We start from the raw sequence: 20,320 nt of genomic DNA, 5'->3' as shown, positions 1-20,320 counted from the left end.
TGAATGTCCTCTTCCAGGGGAAAAAGATGGACTTTCAATGAACCAGGGGAATTTCAAAGGTTCCTTTTGGAATGGCCAGAGCTGAACAGAAGGTTTGATCTTCAGATACAGGACTCAGGTGAAGCATGGAGATTGGAGGAGAGGGGGAAATATGAGGGACTTAATGAGGATGAACTGCATGTATAGAAAAATGATACTGATAATATTCATATGAACCATCTCAGTTAATAGAGCAGGTAGAAGGAGCTTTTATAGTTGAAGCACAGGAGAAAGCTGAATTTGAAGATAAAATGTGGTGTAAAAATGGAGTCAATAAGAAAAAAAGGGAAATGGAATGGGAGAAAGAAAAAGGAAAGGGGGAATAGTCCAAGCTATTTCACATAATAACATTTTTCTTTTTATTACAATGAGCTATTGCAATGATATGGAGTGGGGGAGGCAAGGGGGAATGAGGGAACCTTTGCTCTCATCAGAGATGGCTAGGAGAGGAAACAGCAAATATATTCAATGGGGTATAGACAACTGGAGTAAGAAGGAGGGGGGAGCAGGGGGAAGGGGTGGGGATGTAAATAAAGGAGGAGAGGATGGACCATGGGGGGACAGTGGTCAGATATAACACATTTTCTTTTTTTACTTCTTGCAAGGGGCTGGGATTGGAAGGCCTGCCCAGGACCACAGGGCCAGGTGGATTCTGGGCCTAAGGGGTGGTATGGGTGCTCAGGGCTTCTTGGCCCCAGGGCCAGGGATCTGTCTGCTGCGCCACTCAGTGACCCTACAGCAGAGTCAGAGTGAAAGGAGAGAAAAAATATAGTACATGGTAGTGGAGAAATAAGAAAGGAGGGAGTTGCGATCAGCAATGGCAACGTTGGAAAAATATGGAAGTAACTTTTGTGATGGACTTATCATAAAGAATGTGATCCACTCATGACAGAGTTGATGGTGTTGGAACAAAGACTGAAACACATTTTTTGTTATTATTATTTGGGGGAGGGTGCAGGGCAAGTGGGCTTGGGTGGCCTGCCTGGGGCCACATAGCAGGGTGATCATTGGGTGTCTGGGGCCGGATTCGGACCCAGGTGCTCCTACCTCAAGGGCCAATGCTCTGTCTACCACCCAGCCACCCCTACTATTATTACTATTTTATTTTATTTTGGGTCTTTTTTTTTTTCTTCTTTTTGGTTTTTTCAGGGCAGTGGGGATTGGGTGGCTTGCATGTCACATGGCTGGGTGATTATTGGGTTTACGAGGCTGGATATGGACTCAGGTGCTCGTGGCTCCAGGGCTGATGCTTCATCCATTGCACCACCTGGCCATACCTACAATTATCACTATTACTTTTTTTAATTTTAATTTTTTTCTCCCCCCTGTACTTTTTTGCCCAAGCAAGTCTATCTATATTCAATGGGGGGGGGGTATTTTGTTTACTTGTAAACAAGTATATTTTATTAATGTAAAGAAAAACATTTGTACAAAATGAGAATAAAAAATAAATTAAAAAAAATAAAGTATATGTCAGAAAATGAAAAAAAAAGACTTAGGACAAGGCATGGCAAAGGATAGACATTGACTAAATGTTTATTGATTAAATTGATTGATCTCTGCCTTGCAAAAAAAAAAAGATAATATTCATTAGCCCCATCCTAGATATAAGGAACTGAGACTCAAGAAAATTAAGTAATATGAACCTAGTCATCTAATTAGTGAATGGTCAAGAAAAATTTTGAAACTAAATATCTTTTTTTATATTCAATGTATTTTTTCAGGGATCTTTTCTGTCTCTCATTGAACTAATAATGTCATACAAAAAGCAGCTAATAAATGTAATTATAATCTTGATGACTATTTTGTATTTATCTTCTCTTTGGGGAACTGATCATACTAGGAGTGAGATATTTCAGCTCAACCAAAAGAAAGAATACCAGATCTTACATAAGGGGAAATGTCCCAAAATTTCCTATGTAGGAAATTGGAGATAGAGCACAATCAAGGTGACAGTTCAATTTGTCAGCTTCTTCCCAGAGTCTTTCTTTCCCTTCAGGGATCCAAAGAGAGTCTGGAATGAAATGCAAAACTAGAAGCCAGAAGACCAAGATATTTCTTCTTCATATATCTCGCAAACCCTAATTCCTTTTTCTTTTATATCTTTAGGGTATAAACCTGGTAATGATATCATTGATCAAAGAGTACAAATAATTTTGTCATTTTTAAGGCATAGTTCCAAATTGCTTTTTCAGAATGGCTAGAACAATTCCCAGTTCCACAAACACTGCATCAATGCGCCTATTTTCTCACAGATCTCCAATATTTGTCACTTCTTCTTTTTTTGTCTAATTTGCTACTCTGATGAGTGTAAGGTAAAACTTGAGAGTTATAGCAATTTATCTAATTATTAATAATTTGGATCACTTTATATACAATGATCAATAAATGGTTTTCTTCCTTTAAAAAAATTAACTGCTTATGTTCTTTAGCAATTTATTAACTGGAGAATGACTCTGAGTCCTATAAATTTGAATCAATTCTTTATATGCCTTGGAAATGAAGTCCTTATCAGAGACATTTACTACAGATTTTTTCCCCAATTAACTACTTCCCTTCTGAATTTAGCTGCATTGATTTTGTTTGTGCAAAAATTTTTTAGAATTTTAAGTAATTAAAGTATTCTGTTTTATCATTTATTATCCTCTCTCTTTTATTTAGTTATCAAGTGAGATAATATTTATAAAGTCCTTACCATAGTGCCTGATACATAGTAGGCAATTAATAAATGCTTGTTTCTTTCTTCCTTTCATCAAGAACTGTTCCCCTATCTATAGTTCTAAAAAGTAATTTCTTCCTTGCCCTGCTAATTTGTTTAAGATGTCACCCTTATTACCCAAACTGTGCATCCATGTGTCAAGCTGAGGGTTTGGATTTTATAATACTAAAGTTAGATGTATAGATTTCAGAGTTCTCTATATAGAGGTGTTAGTTGAAAGTTGGAGTTTAAATAAAATTACAAAAGGAGAGAGGGGGAGGGGGAAAGAAAATAATAGGTAGATTCTTTGGGAATACCTACATTAAGGGATTGAAATGAGGATGAAAAACCAACAAGGGGGGGCAAAAAAGGAGCAGTTTGAAAGGTAGAAAGAGAATCATAGAAGTTCTAGAATGAGGTAGTCAAGGGCACCCAAGTAAAAAGCATTGATAATAAAGAGTGAAAATTCTCTCTTCCAATTCTGTAACTATGTGTTGGAAAGCCACCACAATGCCCTAAATAACAGGATATTTTCAGAACAATTGCCTAGGAAAACATCTCTGGAAGCAGTTTTGAAAAGAAAAGTAACTTGAGAAGGATGGTATTGGAGTTGGGGAGTCCAAAGCAAGCAGTCTGTAATAAAGCAGACAATAAATGACCGATGTTCAAACTGAGTCTGTGTCCGTAAGAATGGAGTAAAATTGGAAGGGGGCAGCTAGGTGGCACAGTGGATAGAATGTTGGACCTGGAGTCAGGAAGACTCATTTTCATGAGTTCAAATCTGGCCTCAGATGCTTAATCCCATTTGCCTCAGTTTCTTCATCTATAAAATGAGCTGGAGAAGAAAATGACAAATAAATTCAGTATCTCTGCCAAGAAAACCCCAGAAGGAGTCACAAAGAGTCAGACACAATGGAAAAATATTAAACAGTGATAACAAAATTGGGAGATGTTATGAAGATAAAAACAGCATATTTTTTATCAACAGACTAAATATGCCAATGAAGAATAGTTATCAGTTCCAAATGTCACCCACATTTTTAGACTGAGAGATTGATAAAATAGTAGTATTATATGATGTGATCAGGAAGTTAGACACAGGATCTACAGCGGAGAGAATAATAAGCAGTTCTGTATTCTCATGGCTTGTTGAACAATAAGATAGCTTTGAATGCCATGTATGGGAAAAAATATTTACTTGGAGAAAATCTGGACAATGTTCAATGTAACAAACACTTATCAAGATTGCTATATTAGCCACCAGAGATGCAAAAAGAAAAAAGATATTCCTTGATTTTATGAAATTTACAAGTGGAGAGATGTTATACATTCATAAATAACTACAAAATAATAAAAATAGTTCACATCTATAAACTGCTTCTAAATCTTTAAAGTACTCCCCATATATCAAAATTCTGCAGTACTACAACCCTGAACATTTTATGTACTTTTTAATATATCCCCCACTCTTGGAAGCCTTGGATTTCTCCATTATTCTCCAACAGATTTCCCACCCTGAATGATGTCTCTCTCTCTCTCTCTCTCTCTCTCTCTCTCTCTCTCTCTCTCTCTCTCTCTCTCTCTCTTTCTGTTACCTTCTTACCCTAAAATATCTCTTTGCTTCTTTAGGTCCCTCCTTCAATTTGTGAATTCCTCCCAGAATCTCCAATTCGAGGAAGTCATATTCACTTCATTCTTCTCTATTTTACTCCTGACCCTCTGAACTTCTCTACCTGAAAGGGAAAGCATTGTAACTGGACTTTGAAGGATAGGTAGAATTTCAAAAGGCAAAGTTGAAAGGAAGGGCATTAGGAAACAGTAGAAGCAAAGATCCTGAGGTGAAAAAACAATGAAGGTGCATGAGAGATGGCAAGCAGTCCAGTTTAGTAGAACCATGAAATACATGGACAAGAAGAAAGTGACTTAAAGGTGGGAGGACACCAGATCATAGAAGGTCTTGAATATCAGGCCAAGGAATTTCCTGGAAAAGGATGACATAAGCAGTCTTGTACATAGGAAAATTACTCTGGCATCAGTATGAAGAATAATTTGGAAGAAGGGAGGTCATTGCATTATTCCAGGTGATAACAGGTATCTTCACTAAAGTAATTTGAAGTGATATAGACAATCTGATATAGACAACTAAGATCTTTCTCTTCTTTTATATGTTGGACTGTCATTTCTGTTACTGTTTCCCTAGTATTTTTTTCTGGCTTTTCACAGAATTACACAATCAATGGAATTCCTAGGGCAAGGAGGAATAAACAAGAGCAAGCATCTATTGAGTATCATGTACCAAGCCCTGTCTGGTTGGTTGGTTGGTTGGTTCTTGTCCTTCTTTATTGAAGAAAACCAAAATGACATCACTATGTTTGAGACAAATTATATTGTGTCCAACTGTGGCTGATCAGACCAATATGAGCTCAGAATGCTCTACCACAGTCTGGGAACAAATGATCCATGTGAACACCTGGGGTGGGTACTCTAAACTTACAATGTCACATTTTGAGTTGCGTCAATTTGCCCTTTCTCATAGAGTGCAGCACCCTCACTGACGAGGGCACATCATGCTGTGCAATCCTGTGCCAGTGTCTCCTATGCTGAACAATTAATTCCAAAACTCTTAAGAGAGACCTTCAGGATGTCTCGATATCACTTCTTCTGATCCTCTTGTGAGTGCTTACCCTACGTGAGTTCTCCATAGAATAGTTTTTTTGGCAAATTTATGTCTGGCATTCTAACAACATGTCCAGCCCATAGTAGTTGTACTCTCTGTAGTAACGTTGGAATGCTAGGCAGTTTAGCTCAAGAAAAGACTTCAGTGTCTGGTATCTTCTCCTGTCAGGTGATCTTCAGAATCTTCCTAAGACAATTTAAATAGAATCGATTTAGTTTCCTGACATGGCACTACTAGGTTTCACTGGCATAGAGCAATGAGGTCAGCACAACAGCTCTGTGGACCTTCAGTTTGGTAGTCAGTCTAATCCTCTTCTCTCTCACACTTTCTTTTGGAGTATCCCAAAGACTGAGCTAGCTCTGGCAATGTGAGTGTCAATCTCATTGTTGATGTATATGTCCTTGGAAAGGACACTGCCAAGGTAAGTGAACTTGTCCACACTATTCAAAACTTCTCCATTTGCTGTAATCGATGGTTCCACACATGGATGTGATGTGCTGGCTGATGGAGCACCTGTATTTTCTTGGTATTAATTGTTAGACCAAAATGAGCACAAGCAGCAGAGAACTGATTCATACTTTGTTGCATCTCAGCTACAGAGGCTGCATTAAGTGCATAGTCATCTGCAAACAGAAGATCATGTACCAACACTGCCTCCACTTTGGACTTGGCTTGTAGCCTTTTCAAGCTGAACCTCATAACAAGCTTGGGATAGAAGTGCTCTTGTGATTTCATTTTACAGATGAGAAAACTAAGGCAGCCAGAGCCTAAGTGACTCACCCAGGGCTACACAAAGACTGTATATGAACTCAGGTGTTTCTAACTCTAGGCTCCTCTGAAAAGAATTCAGAGCTTTTCCATTCTAATGCCCATATGAACAGAAATCTATTTTATAAATGTCCCCAACAAGTAGTCATACATTTTTTTCACATCATCTCCCATGAGGTAGGAGGAAATCTACTAATGGTAATTTCACTTTGGGACAACCTAATGATTATGTTAGGAGAAGACAGGTTCAGGTTCATCTAATGCCTACTAGTTGTATTACCTTAGCAAGTCTATACTTCCTTTAAGATCTGAACAATAGGGGCAGCTAGGTGGCGCAGTGGATAGAGCACAGGCCTTAGAGTCAGGAGTACCTGGGTTCAAATCCGACCTCAGACACCTAGCCAAGTGGCCTTGGGTAAGCCATTTAACCCCATTGCCTTGAAAAAAATCTAAAACAAAAGAAAAGATCTGAACAATTCTTCTGGTTTCACATCACTATATGTTCATATTGAGCTTGTTAAGCCACTACAAATTCCCAAAATTTTTGTACAAAAATTCTTTTCAAACCACATCTCCCTTATATACAGGAATGTATATCGATAGTCACATTAAACATTTTGATTTTGATTGTTATCCCATGTCTCATCCCTTCTAGCTTTGTGTCATCTGCAGATTTTATAGGCATGATAACAGTGATTAATAAAAATGCAGAATGGAACAGGAGTGAAGATGACATTACACTATAGAATTTTCAACTGAATGATAACAAAACAATAAAAATTAATCTTTGAGTCCAACCTTTCAATTAGATTTGAATAAATCTGTTATATTATTGCCTGGTCTATAATTCTCCATCCTTTCCCACAAGAATGGTATGGAATACTGCATTAAAAGTTTTTCACATATCAACATAAAGTATGTCTACAGAAATATCCTTATCAGATTAATGACTCTAAAGATATCTCTATAGGCTGACATTGGTCCTTTATAGGCAAAAAAAAAATGGAAAAGGGCAATTTTACTCCCAATATTATCACAAACTATGTGAAATCCTTCCACTCAGAAGAACCACACTCAGAGTCAGGAATTTGAAGTTCCAGGATCATCACATAAGAAATGAATAAATGAATGAAAGAATGAAAGCATTGATTAAATACTTAGTACTTAATAAGCAAAGGGTTAGCTAAGTGGTTCAGTACATAGAACATAGGGTCTGGGGTCTGGAAGATATAAGTTCAAATTTTTACCTCAGACACTTATTATCTGTATGATCCCAGATAAGTCACTTAACCCTTATTTGCCTCTGTTTCCTCATCCTTAAAATGAGGACAACACTAGAGAAGAAAATGATAAACAATTCCAGTTTTTTTGCTAAGAAAACCCAATGGACAAGTCCATGGAGTCAGAAACAGTTAGATACAACTGAAAAACTGAACAAAAATAACAAAAATAAAGCATAGAAGATACTAAAAAGAAAACTGACTTTGGAGCTCACATCATAATGGAGGAGATGATACATCTAAAAACTTTTCCACTTCAAATCAGTTGGAGAGTTCTCATGATTCTTAGGATGCAGTGGAAAACTAGATGCAACTTTTTAATGTTCTTTCCACTAAAATCATATCTGTCTCTTATTTTGAAACATTTTACAGTGCCAAGGAATTCAGTGTCAACAATTTTATTTCAGTAGCTGTGGTTTCTGAGGAGGTGGATGTTGTAGCACCTGCAGAAACAATCTCAGGTCACATCTCCAAAGAGAATGCTTCAAGGGATCATGATTGCAGGGTTTGGGCTGAAAACTTAATCTTGTTATCTGACTTGCTTTCCTAGATCTTAGCTTTACCTCATTAGAAAATGGTGTTGTTTATGTCAAAAAATTGGCCCTTCTCTACATAGAGTATCCCTTCCTTAAAGATGGCTAACAGGGCCAGCTTGAAAACAGGGTTAGTTGTCTGAGGGGTCTTACTATTCCAAGAGTTTTGAGGTTCAGGGGCTTGAATATTCAGATATCATCTCTCTACTATCCGTCCAATAATTTAATCCTTGTGATGTGGCCAAATCATTTTTTTTCCTACCAAAACCCAGAATGACCCAGTTCAGCTGAACTGACATAAATAGATTCTAGAATTTTGCCAGGAATCAAATTCAACATCACCTAGCCAATAATTTCACACTCCAACCTCTTTCATTTTTGAAAGTAAGGACATTTGTCCATTTCCAGTCTTGCAGTACAGCACGAACAATGAACTGTTTTTGTCTCCTTTCCCGTGTTTCCATATATATAATTTAAAACTTGGCCCAGAGGGTCCTTTGGAACTATTTCACAACTTTGGCGTGAGTTTTTGCCTTTGGTTTTAGTAAGGATTTACATCAAAAATAGCAATAATAGCAATAATTCTAAAATAGCACTATATAATACTTTGGAAACCATGCCATCTTTTTAAAAAGAAAAGATCCAATCAAACAAAAAGCCATGTGTACAAAATAAATAGAGTGAGGGGGCCTTAACAATTATATTATGTTATGAAAAATCAAGATCCCCTCAAAATTTGTGTTGTTCCCATTTGTTTTCTTCTTTTTTTCTAGCTATATTTTCACACCACTCTTTCCTTACTTTCCAAATCACTAAACAATGAGAATATAGAAGTTTGCTTTCTCTGAACCTGCAATGCAATTTAAACTCTTTTCTCTCCCTTCTTGATTGAAAAACAAACATGAAACAGCAAAGAATGGCAAAATATACTTGAATTAATCCAAGATTTTATTGATATCCATATTCTCACTCTTAGGACAAATCATAATCTGCTGTGCAATATCACTTCATCTAACCTTGTCCTCAAGCAAGACTCTACTAGCCACACATCCTTTTCTTAATATTTTGTAGTTATCAGGACAGCCTATCAATTCTCTCTCTTTTTGGTACATGATCAGTCCTCTTCCTTTCTGATCTATAAATCTTTGAAATCTATTATTATTATTATTACTCTAGTTGCTAACAATAATAGCATGTTGTGTATGTATACATAGATGCAATAGTGCCTTAAGGTTTGCAATATGCTTTACAATGTGTTTTATATTTTCTCATTTTATTTTCACAATACCCCTTGGAAGTAATTGTTATTTTATTCCCATTTTATAGAAAAGGAAACTCAGAACAAAATGAAATGACATGTCCATGTTTCCACAAGCTGGATTTGAACTTCAGATTTCCTCTTTTCAAGTTCAATTTTCTATCCATTGTTCCACCTTAACTGCCTTATACTACTTCTGACACCTGAGTCACTGTTGTGGAATCCTTTAAATTATTGTCTTTCCTTTACCTTTTGCATCAATTAAATTTTGATTCTCAGAAGATTTAAGTATTCTATGATTTTTGGAATTTATAACATTATTATAAGAGTATTAATATTAAGAAGTTAACTTTTTTGATAGGGAGAAGCTTGAGATAATTAAAAGTATTATATAGTTTTCCAGAAGTGAAACTAAACCAATCTTTTCCCCTAGTAAATTTTGGACCTTGGGATGGCTAGGTGGCATAGTGGATAAAGCACCTGCCCTGGAGTCAGGAGTACCTGGGTTCAAGTCTGGTCTCAGACACTTAATAATTACCTAGCTGTGTGGCCTTGGGCAAGCCACTTAACCCTGTTTGCCTTACAAAAAAAAAACCTAAAAAAAAATTTTGGACCTACATGGTTATTCTTGTTCAATACCTATCCAAAATCTAAGTAAAGAGATAAACTAACCCAATAAGCTAATTAGCCAACATATTAATTTGAGGGGTTTTTATTTTTTATTCACTTGCTTTTTCGAACGTGAATGGCTATGGTTATTTTTTTAAGTGAACTTTGTTCTCAACTAGGAGGCTCCATAGTGCTGAAAGATTCAACATATTAAACACAAAGTCATCTGCAACTAGGAGCAGTTTGAGAACCATAACTTCTATAGGAAATTCCCCTTCTAATCGGATTTTATGTATTCTTCTGTGTCAGATCATGGCATACTACAATGTACCAGATTTTTAGATCCAATTGCCCTTTACCTCCAAAATGAAAGAAAGATGTAAACGCTCTCCCTCCGTCCTCCCAAAATGTAAAAAAAAAAAAATTATTAGTTTATTCAATGTTCCAATTTTTTTCCCAGGAAAAAAGGGAAGATGGAAGTGAGAAATAAGGAGGTCAAACTAGAAATAAAATGGATTTGTTTTATCTTTTAATTTTTTCTTGTTATTTTTCTGCGTATCCCATCCCTCCACTGTATTTCCTGCAAGCTTTTATATCTCTAAATTGAATATATGACCTAATGCTTAAAAATAGTTCCTATTGAATAACACACTCACTCAATTTGGTACAGAAATGTATCTAACCCCACAGGAAAGAAGGAGGGGAAGAGGATAAGAAAAGGGAGAGTGTGTATGTGTGTGTGTGTGTGGGGGGGGGGTGATAGAAAGGAAGGCCAAAGATTGGAGAGAGACAGAGAATAGAATAACCAGGGAGGAGGAGTTTCAGGGAAATACATTTAGCAAAAGTAACTGTTTAAAATTTTTGAAGCAAGTTTCTTTGATAAAAATCTCATTTCTCAAATGTATGTAGAACTGTCAAAGTGAAATGTATTGTGGACAAAGTAGCAGCAATATTGTAAGATGTTCAGCTATAAAGGACTTAGCTATTCTCAGCAATGCAATGATCCAAGACAATTCTGAGGCACTTATGATGAAAAATGTTATTCATGTCCAGAGAAAGAACTGATGGCATCTGAATACAGACTGAAATTTCTTTTTTTTACTTTCTTGATTGTTTAGAGTGGTTTTTTTTTGGGGGGGGGGGTCTATATTTTCTTTTACAATATGACTTTTTTTCAAGCATATTATTTACTTTTTCTACTTTACATGCAAAGTTTTCTATTTTCATCTTTTACAAGTTTTTGAGTTCCACATTTTTCTACCACTCTCCCTTCTTACCCCCATCCCCATGGCAGCAAACAATCTTATATAGGTTGTACATACATAATCGTGTTTGACGTATTTCCATATTAGTCATGTTGTGAAACAGGAATTAGAACTAAGAAGGAGAGGTGGACCATAAAAAAGAAAAAAAAATAGAAGAAAATTTTTAAAGTGAATATTGTATTGTTTGCTCTGCATTCAAAGTCAAAGCAAAGTTTTTTTCTTAGATATGAATGTATTTTCCATAACAAGTTTCTCAGGATTGTCTTTGATTGTTGAACTGCTTAGAGGGGCTATATGCATCATAGCTGATCATCTCACAATGTTGACTGTGTATAATGTTCTTCTGGGTCTGCTCAGCTAACTCAGCATTAGTACATGCAAATCTTTCTAGATTTTTCTAAAGTTCAGCCACTCAAGATTTTTACAGAACAATAATATTCCATCAATTCGTATACCATAACATGTTTAGGCATTCCCCAATTGATAGATATCCACCCAGTTTTTAATTCTTTACTACTACAAAAAGAGTTGCTCTAAATATTTTAGTACAGTGGGTCTTTTCTCTTTTTTAAAATGATCTCTTTGGAATATAAACCTAATAGTGATATTACTGGATCAAGGGTATGCACAGATACAACATAACTACTATGGAAATGTTTTGCATGACTAAACATGTATAACCTATACCCAATTACTTGCCTTGTCAATGAAGAGAGAGAATGGAGAGGGAGGAAGGGAGAGAATTTGGAACACAAAGTATTAAAAATGAATGTTAAAATTGTTTACATGTAATTGAGGGAAAATAAAGTACCAAATTAAAAAAAAGAAATGGTCCCTATTAATTTAGAGTAAAACTATAGAAGTCAGTGGAGGAAATGTCCAAAATATAAATATAAGAAAGCAGATTGAGATACAAATAAAATAACTAGGTTTCCTAATAATAGTAAAATTAATTTTCTTCCTAAGCATTTTTTAGATTGAGTACATGTTGATTTACTTTGGTGCTAATTAGGCTACACTCAAGTGAATATGTTGAGTGTAATCTATGGTACTTTATGGTGTTTCCATGGTAAAGGGGTCATTGTGGGGAGTTAAGTTCTTAGCTGATAGATTAGTGATCTCATGCATAATAAAATACAGCTTTATGTGGCCCCTCAAACTTATTGATATGACAAAATGGCTAGTCAGTTGATAAACATTTATTAAGCATCTCCTATGTGACATACATAGTCCTAAGCAGTTGAGATACATAAAGAAACAAAAGATCTCAAGGAGCTCACAATCTAATGTGAAAGATGAAGCAAAGAAATATGTACAAGCTATCTAAATAGAGTAAAAATAGGAGGTACTAGAATTAAGAGAATTTAGGAAAACTTTCCTGCAAAAGATAGAATTTTATTTGGGACTTCAAGAAAGTCAAGAGATAGAGATGAGCAATAGCACAAATTTTTTTTTGTTTTCCTATCAGTTTTAATTTTAGATCATGATATTATTTTAGGCCTGGAACAATAATGTCAACAATTATAACTTGTATTTATGTAGCACATTAAGTTTGCAAAGAATTTTACAAACATCATCTAATTTTATTCTAACAATAACCTTGGAAGGCAGTTATTATTATTCCCACTTTATAGATGAGTAAACTGAGGCTAATAGAAGACTAAGTGACTTGTCTGGAATCACATAGCTGCTAAGTGTCTGAGGCAATATTTGAACTCAGGATTTCCTGGTTCCATTTCTGACACTCTATTCCATTAGGTGGAATTTTTTGCAAAGTGCTTTACATGCATCATTTCATTTAATTCTCAGAGGTATCCTGTGAGGTAGCTTTTTTAGGTGCTTTGATCCTCATTTCACAGCTAAGAAAATCAAATTTCAGCATAATTAAGTCCCAACACCATAGTCACTTAGCTACTGTCAGATAAGGGAAACAAACCTAGGTCTTACTGATTCCAAATCCAAAATGTCATGAACCATTAAGAATTATCTTGTCCAACTTTTTCTCATTCTGCAGGGGAAAAAAAGAATGGATAGATTCAAGAACATGGAAGGCTGAGCTTTTTAGTTCCTCATCCAAGTCTCTCTTACACAACAAAAGAACCTCAGACCTGTAGCTTAGTTTCCACTATCAATCTTCATTTTGTATAATTTTTTGTGAGAGATAGAGATATTGGACAACTGGTTTTACTGGTATAGGCAACCACCTCATGAAGAAACTTCCTTTACCAATGCAAGGCAACCCCTTCTCTGAAATTTAGACTTAGTTTTCCTGAACACTGAATTGCCATGGCATACCCAAGGTTATATGGTCAATAAGTGTCAGAGATGGGATTTAAACTCAGGGTTTCTTGACTCTGAGACTGTCTCTCTATCCATGCTGCCTCCCATTTAAAAAAAAAGGGGGGTCATTAAATATTGTCCTTTAAATAAGTTTAAAATTGATCACTTGTATTAATGCTTTCATAGAGATGCAGGTAATTGAAAATTCATTATGGTTTAGATCATGTGTTGTAGCAATGGGTGGGTGTTGGCAGGGGAGAAGCTGGGGAGGGATGGCTGGGGCAAAGATTATGGAATCAGAAGGTTTAGTTTAAAGTTGTGGTTGTATGATCATATGGCTTTGGACACGTCATTTGACTTCTGAATCTCTGTTTTCTCATCTGTAATATAGGGTGGCATCTGCTACAACCTGTTGTTATGAGGAGAGAACTTTATGAACTTTATAATACATAAAAATAACTACTGTTATAATCCAATCCTCCTTCCATGATACTAAGGAAAGACCACTGATTCGGAAATTAGAACCTAGCCTCAAACCTTGACTATGATGTTTATTGCCTGTATCACCTTGGGTAAGTCAATTAACTTTGCTTACTTCTTGGGTTTTTCTTTTTCTCTAAAAGAAAGAAGTTGGACTAGAAGTATCTGAGAGTCTTCTAAGCTGAAGAACCTATGATCTTGATTATATAAAGAGGTGATTTGTTCCTCAGTTTGTATTCATCATGAACACAATATACATAAGAGCAGATGGTTACAGAACCAATAGGCATCACATGAGGAAATGAGCAAAGAAATGAGGTGCTGTCATCCACCAATTTACTGAAAAAGAGGGAGGGGATACCCTTAACATGTTGCTAATTAAATAGAACAAACCACCTGGAACATTCAGTTCAAAATGAGTTCAGGGTCTAGGTTTTTGGCAATCAGATAAGCAGAGTACTTTAGTAAATTAGTGTTTCTTTGCAGAGGTTGAGCATGCAATAAATATCCTTATGTCCATCATAACAGCACATCACCACAAACCAAGTGAACATATAACTTTAACAGTATATATTATTTTTCCAAATTGAAATCTGGTTGTTAATGGTTTTATTATTCAATATTGATAGTAGAGGCTTAATAGTGAGCAAATGTTCAAAATCTGTTTCGGGTGATAGACAAATTTAAATCAAAACACATAAGACCCACATCCCATAGAGGATAATGAGGTGTTTTAATCATTTTAACACACCCTTGAAAATACTATTCCAAAAAACAGAACTGAATAAAAAGATTTTTTCTTCTCTTTTTCCAATTGCTTTTCCAAAATAGCCGTTTGTGGCCAAATTGACACTATTATATAACCCCAAGAAAGTAATTGGTAAGGTCAAAATTTATTTAAGAAAGATCAAGTTTGCCAAGATTGGTTTGGATTTACTTCTCCTTAAATGATTGCTGGGTTGTTTTTCTTTTTTCTTTCTTTTTTTTTAGGGGGTGGAGGGGTAGTGTTTTGTTTTGTTTCATTTTAATGGGGAAAGAACTTTCTGAAGAAAAGACTTTATTTTTTAAAATGCCCCCACTAATTTGAATAAAGATATTTTCTTTCAAATTAAATATAGCTTACTTTTATCAAGCACTTTATTATATCTTAGATATTTTTGGGGGGGGAGGGGAGAACATTTCAGGGTAAGTAGTATATTTTATTATATCCATTTTACAGATGAGGTAATGATTTGCCCCAAAATCAGACAACTGAAAGTGGAAATCTAAGAACTCTTGATTTTGGGAGAGAATGAAGTAGAGCAAGGCCAAGATATCTGAACAGGCAAGGATTTGCCTGAGCTCTCCTAAATTTCCTTCCAAAAATCTTTAAATGATACTTCAAAATGAACTCTGCAGCAACATAACTTACAAAAGGTCAAGTTCAAACAATTTTTCAGCCCAAGACAATATAGAAGGTCAGCAGGAAAGATCTGTTGCACAAGGGAGAGACTGCAGCACAGACCTATGCAGGCGTTACCAAATCAGCAGTGGCAGCAGTGGTTTCCAGAGCTGTCAGCCCACAGACAATAAAAGGGGGAAGAGGGGTACAGACGCCTGGTCAGAAGATTACATGAGTCCCTTTACTGGCACTGCAGCTAGGACTCTGTTGAATTGCACACATACAATTTGAGGTTTGTAGTCCTAAATTGAAGTCTCATGGCAAGAGAGTACTAAAACACCAGAGATTAAGGCCACTGAAGAGCCCAGGCCCTGGTCACAGTTCAGCAGGGAAAAGAGTACTTTCAGACCAAAGCACAGGCCAGGAGAACAATGAACACACCTCTCCTTAGATCACATAACCTTTGAAAAACTGAAAACTTATAAACCACTAGAACTAACCCTGAGATCAGCAGCAAAAAGGATATGAAGCTTGGGAAAGTGTTCCTTCTATCCTAGGAACAGAACACTACTTTAACATAGAGTTAAAAGTCAAGAAATGGTTGAGAAAAAGAAGTAAACAACAAAAAAAGAATTTGACCATAGAAAATTATTTTGGTGACAGGGAAGATCAAAACACAAACTCAGAAGACAACAACTGCTATATCCAAAATCTCAAAGAAAAATGTTAATCAATCTCAGGACCAAAAAGTTCAAAGAGTTCAAAAAAGATTATTAAACAAATAAAAGAAGCAGAGAAAAAATGAGAAATATGCAAGAAAATCATGACAAAAAGGAGATTCAAAAATAAAGAAAATAATACCTTTTATTTATTTATTCTTATTTTGTACAAATAATTTTTTATATATTACTAAAATACTCTTGTTTAAGAGTAAACATAATACACCCCCCCCAAAAAATATAGGCCCTCATAAATGATAAAGTAAAGCAGAGATAAAAATTAAAATTAATAATAATAATAATTGTAGGTATGGCCAGATGGCGCAGTGGATGGAGCACCAGCCCTGGAGCCAGGAGCACGCGAGCCTAAATCTAGCTTCAGACTCTCAACAATCACCCAGCTGTGTGACCACATGCAAGCTACCCTAATCCCATTGCCCTACAAACCCCCGCCCCCAAAAAAAGACTCAAAATAAAATAAAAGAGTAATAATAATAGCAGGGGCAGCTGGGTGGCAGACAGATCACTGGCCCTTGAGCCAGGAGCACCCAGGTCCAAATCTGGCCTCAGACACCCAACAATCACCCAGCTGTGTGGCCTCAGGCAGGCCACCCTGTCACATTTGCCCTGCAACACCCCCCCAGAAAATAATAATAATAAAAAATGTGCTTCAGTCTGTGTTCTAACACCACCAGCTCTGTCGTGGGTGGATCACATTCTTTAGAATAAGTCCATCACAAAAGTTACTTTCATATTTTTCCACCCTTGCCATTGCTGATCACAACTCCCTCCATTCGTACTTCTCTACTACCATGATCTATATTTTCTCTCTCCTTTCGCTCTGTCTCTGCTGTAGGGTAGTTGAGTGACACAGCAGACAGATCCCCGGCCCTGGGGACAAGAGGCCCTGAGCCCACATACCACCCCTTACACAGCATCCACCCAGCCCTCTGGTCCCAGAAGGGCCATCCAATCCCAGCCCCTTGCAAGAAGTAAAAAAGAAAATGTGTTATATCTGACCACTCTTCCCCCATGGTCCATCCTCTCCTCCATCACTCACATTCCCCCCCCCTTCCCCCTGTCCCCCTTCTCTCCTTCTTACTACAGATGTCTACACCCCATTTAGTATATATGCTTTTTCCTCTCCTAGCCACCTCTGATGAGAGTAAAGATTCTCTCATTCCCCCCTCACTTTCCCCCCTTCCATACCATTGCAATAAAGAAAAATCTTATTATATGAAATATCTTAGGCTATTCCTCCTCTCCTTTTTCTTTCTCCCATTACATTTCTCTTTTATCTATTGGCTCCATTTTTATACCATAATATATCTTAAAATTCAGTCTTCTCCTGTGCTTCATCTATAAAAGCTCCTTCTACCTGCTCTATTAAATGAGAAGGTTCATATGAGTATTATCAGTGTCATTTTTCTATACAGGAATACATGTAGTTCATCATCATTAAGTCCCTCATATTTTCCTCTTCTCCTCCACTCTCTATGCTTCACCTGAGTCCTGTATTTGAAAATCAAACCTTCTGTTCAGCTCTGGCCATTCCAACAGGAACATCTGAAATTCCCCTGGTTCATTGAAAGTCCATCTTTTTCCCTGGAAGAGGACATTCAGTTTTGCTGGGTAGTTGATTCTCGGTTGCATTCTAAGCTTTTTTGCCTTCCAGAATATTATATTCCAAGCCCTATGAGTTTTTAATATAGTTGCTGCTGAGTCCTATGTGATCCTGACTGCAGCTCCACGATATTTGAATTGTGTCCTTCTGGCTGCTTGTAATATTTTCTCTTTGGCTTGGGAATTCTGGAACTTGGCTATAATATTCCTGGGGGTTGTTTTTTTTTGGATCTCTTTCTCAGGGAGATCGGTGGATTCTCTCCATTTCTATTTTGCTCTCTGCATCTAGGATATCAGGGCAATTTTCCTGTAATAATTCTTTGAAACTGATGTCAAGGCTCTTTTCCTGGTCATGACTTTCAGATATTCCAATAATTTTTAATTTATTTTTCCTAAATCTGTTTTCCATATCTGTTGTTGTTTCAATGAGATGTTTCACATTTTCTTCTAATTTTTCATTCTTTTGGTTTTGAAGTATTGAGACCTGATTTCTCACAAAATCAGCAATTTCCCTGAGTTCTATTCTTTGTCTGAAGGATTTGTTTTCTTCAGAGAGCTTTCTTATCTCCTTTTCAAGCTGGTCAATTCTGCTTTTTAAAACATTCTTCTCAATAAATTTTTGAACTGTTTTATCCATTTGACCTAAGCTGGTTTTTAGCATGCTATTTTCTTCAACATTTTTTTGGATTTCTTGACTAAGCTGCTTTTTTCCTGATCATGACTTTCAGGTAATAATTTTAAAATTATCTTTCGGGGATCTGTTTTCCAGATCAGTTGTTTTTTTCAATGAGGTATTTCATGTTTTCTTCTAATTTTTCATTTTTTTGGTGTTAGTGTCTTGATTTCTCACAAAGTCATAAGCTTCCTTTAGCTCCATTCTACATCTGAAGGATTTGTTTTCCTCAGAGAGCTTTCTTATCTCCTTTTCCATTTGGCCAATTCTGCTTTTTAAAGCATTCTTCTCCTCAATAACTTTGTGAACTGTTTTATCCATTTGAGCTAAACTGGTTTTTAACATGTTATTTTCTTCAGCATTTTTTGGATCTCCTTGACTAACCTGCTGACTTTGTTTTCATGTTTTTCCTGCATCTCTCTCATTTCTTTTCCCAATTTTTCCTCTGTCTCCCTCACTTGATTTTCAAAGTCTTTTTTGAGCTCTGTCATGGCCTGAGCCCAATTTCTGTTTTTCTTGGAGTCTTTAGCTTCCTCATCTTCAGATTGAGTGTTTTGATCCTTCTTGGGATCACAGGCAAAGTATGTCTCAATGGTGTTCCTCTTTTTTCTCTGCTTACTCATTTCCCCAGCCTGTGCCTGGTTTGGGGGTGCTTCCTGAGCTTCTGAGTATTAGTGGGATACCCCACAAGGATCCCCCCATGTGTGAGGCTCTGTCTTCCCTCCTGGTCTGTGAATGACCACAAGTACACCCCTCTGCCATGGGGCTGAGGTGGGGGGGTACTGCTTTTCCATGGGGGAGTCTAGACTGCATTCAGGATCTGAATATGGTCAGAGCCCCAGAGTCCTGTTCTAGGGACAGAGGACAGAGCTCAGCAGTCTCTCTTGACTCCCCTCCCTAGGTTCAGTGCTCATGCCTTGGGGGCTCCTGCTTACTGGCTCTGCCTGCTTCTGGCTCCTGGATCTGGGCTGCCCTGGCCATCCTGCTCACTGTGTGCCCTGAGGGCTGGGCTTCATGTGCTTTCTCTGGCAGAGGTCCCCCCCCCACTACTGTTCCCCTAAGTTGTACTTGGTGCTCCCCAGGGTGTAAGTCAGGATACTGCCTCAGCTCCCAGTGCCCTGGGGCTGCCTCCGGGAGGCTGAAGTTCCTTCGCTGTGGTGGGCCACCCCTCTGACCCCGTGGAGCTGAGCCTTTCTGCTCTTTTCCAGGTTACCTTGGGTTGGAGAATTGCCTCACTGGATCCCTCTGTGGGTTCTGTCTCTCCAAGAAAATAATATCTTGAAAAACAAAATAGTCAAGTAGTAAAAGAGGCATAAAAATTCATTTAAGAGAACTTAAAAAGCAGAATTGGTCAAATGGGGGGGGAAGATATAAAAATTCATTGTAGAAAATCATTCCTTAAAAATTAGAATTGAGGGGTGGCTAGATGGTGCAATAGATAGAGCACCCATCCTGAAGTCAGGAGTACCTGAGTTCAAATCCGGTCTCAGACACTTAATAATTACCTAGCTGTGTGGCCTTGGGCAAGCCACTTAACCCCATTTGCCTTGTAAAAAAAAAAAAAAAGAAAAAGAAAAGAAACAATCACACAAAATCAAAATAATGGAAAAATAGAAGAAATTTTTAAATACCTCATTGGAAAACTAACTGAGCTGGAAAATAGATTAAGAATGTATAATTTTAGAATTACTGTACTGCTTGAAAACCTTGATCAAAAAAATCTAGACATCATCTTTCAAGAAATTAGCAAGGAAAAAAAGCTAATTTGATATTCTAGAACCAAAGGGTAAAAACAGAAATTGAAACAACCCACTGATCACCTTCTGAAAGAGATCCCAAAATGAACATTTCTGGAAATATTATAGTCAAATTTCAGAGTTCCCAAGTCAAGGAGAAAATATTGTTACTATCCAGAAAGAGAATTCAAATAGTATGAAAAACCCAGTCAAATAGTATGGAAACTTCACACAAGATTTAGTAACTTCTCTATTAAAGAATCAAAGGACTTGGAATAGCATATACTATTGGAAAAGCATA

The sequence above is a fragment of the Macrotis lagotis genome, chromosome 4 (assembly GCF_037893015.1).
Source record: "Macrotis lagotis isolate mMagLag1 chromosome 4, bilby.v1.9.chrom.fasta, whole genome shotgun sequence".
Classification (NCBI taxonomy): Eukaryota; Metazoa; Chordata; class Mammalia; order Peramelemorphia; family Peramelidae; genus Macrotis; species Macrotis lagotis.
Note: the sequence above shows the minus strand (reverse complement) of the source record.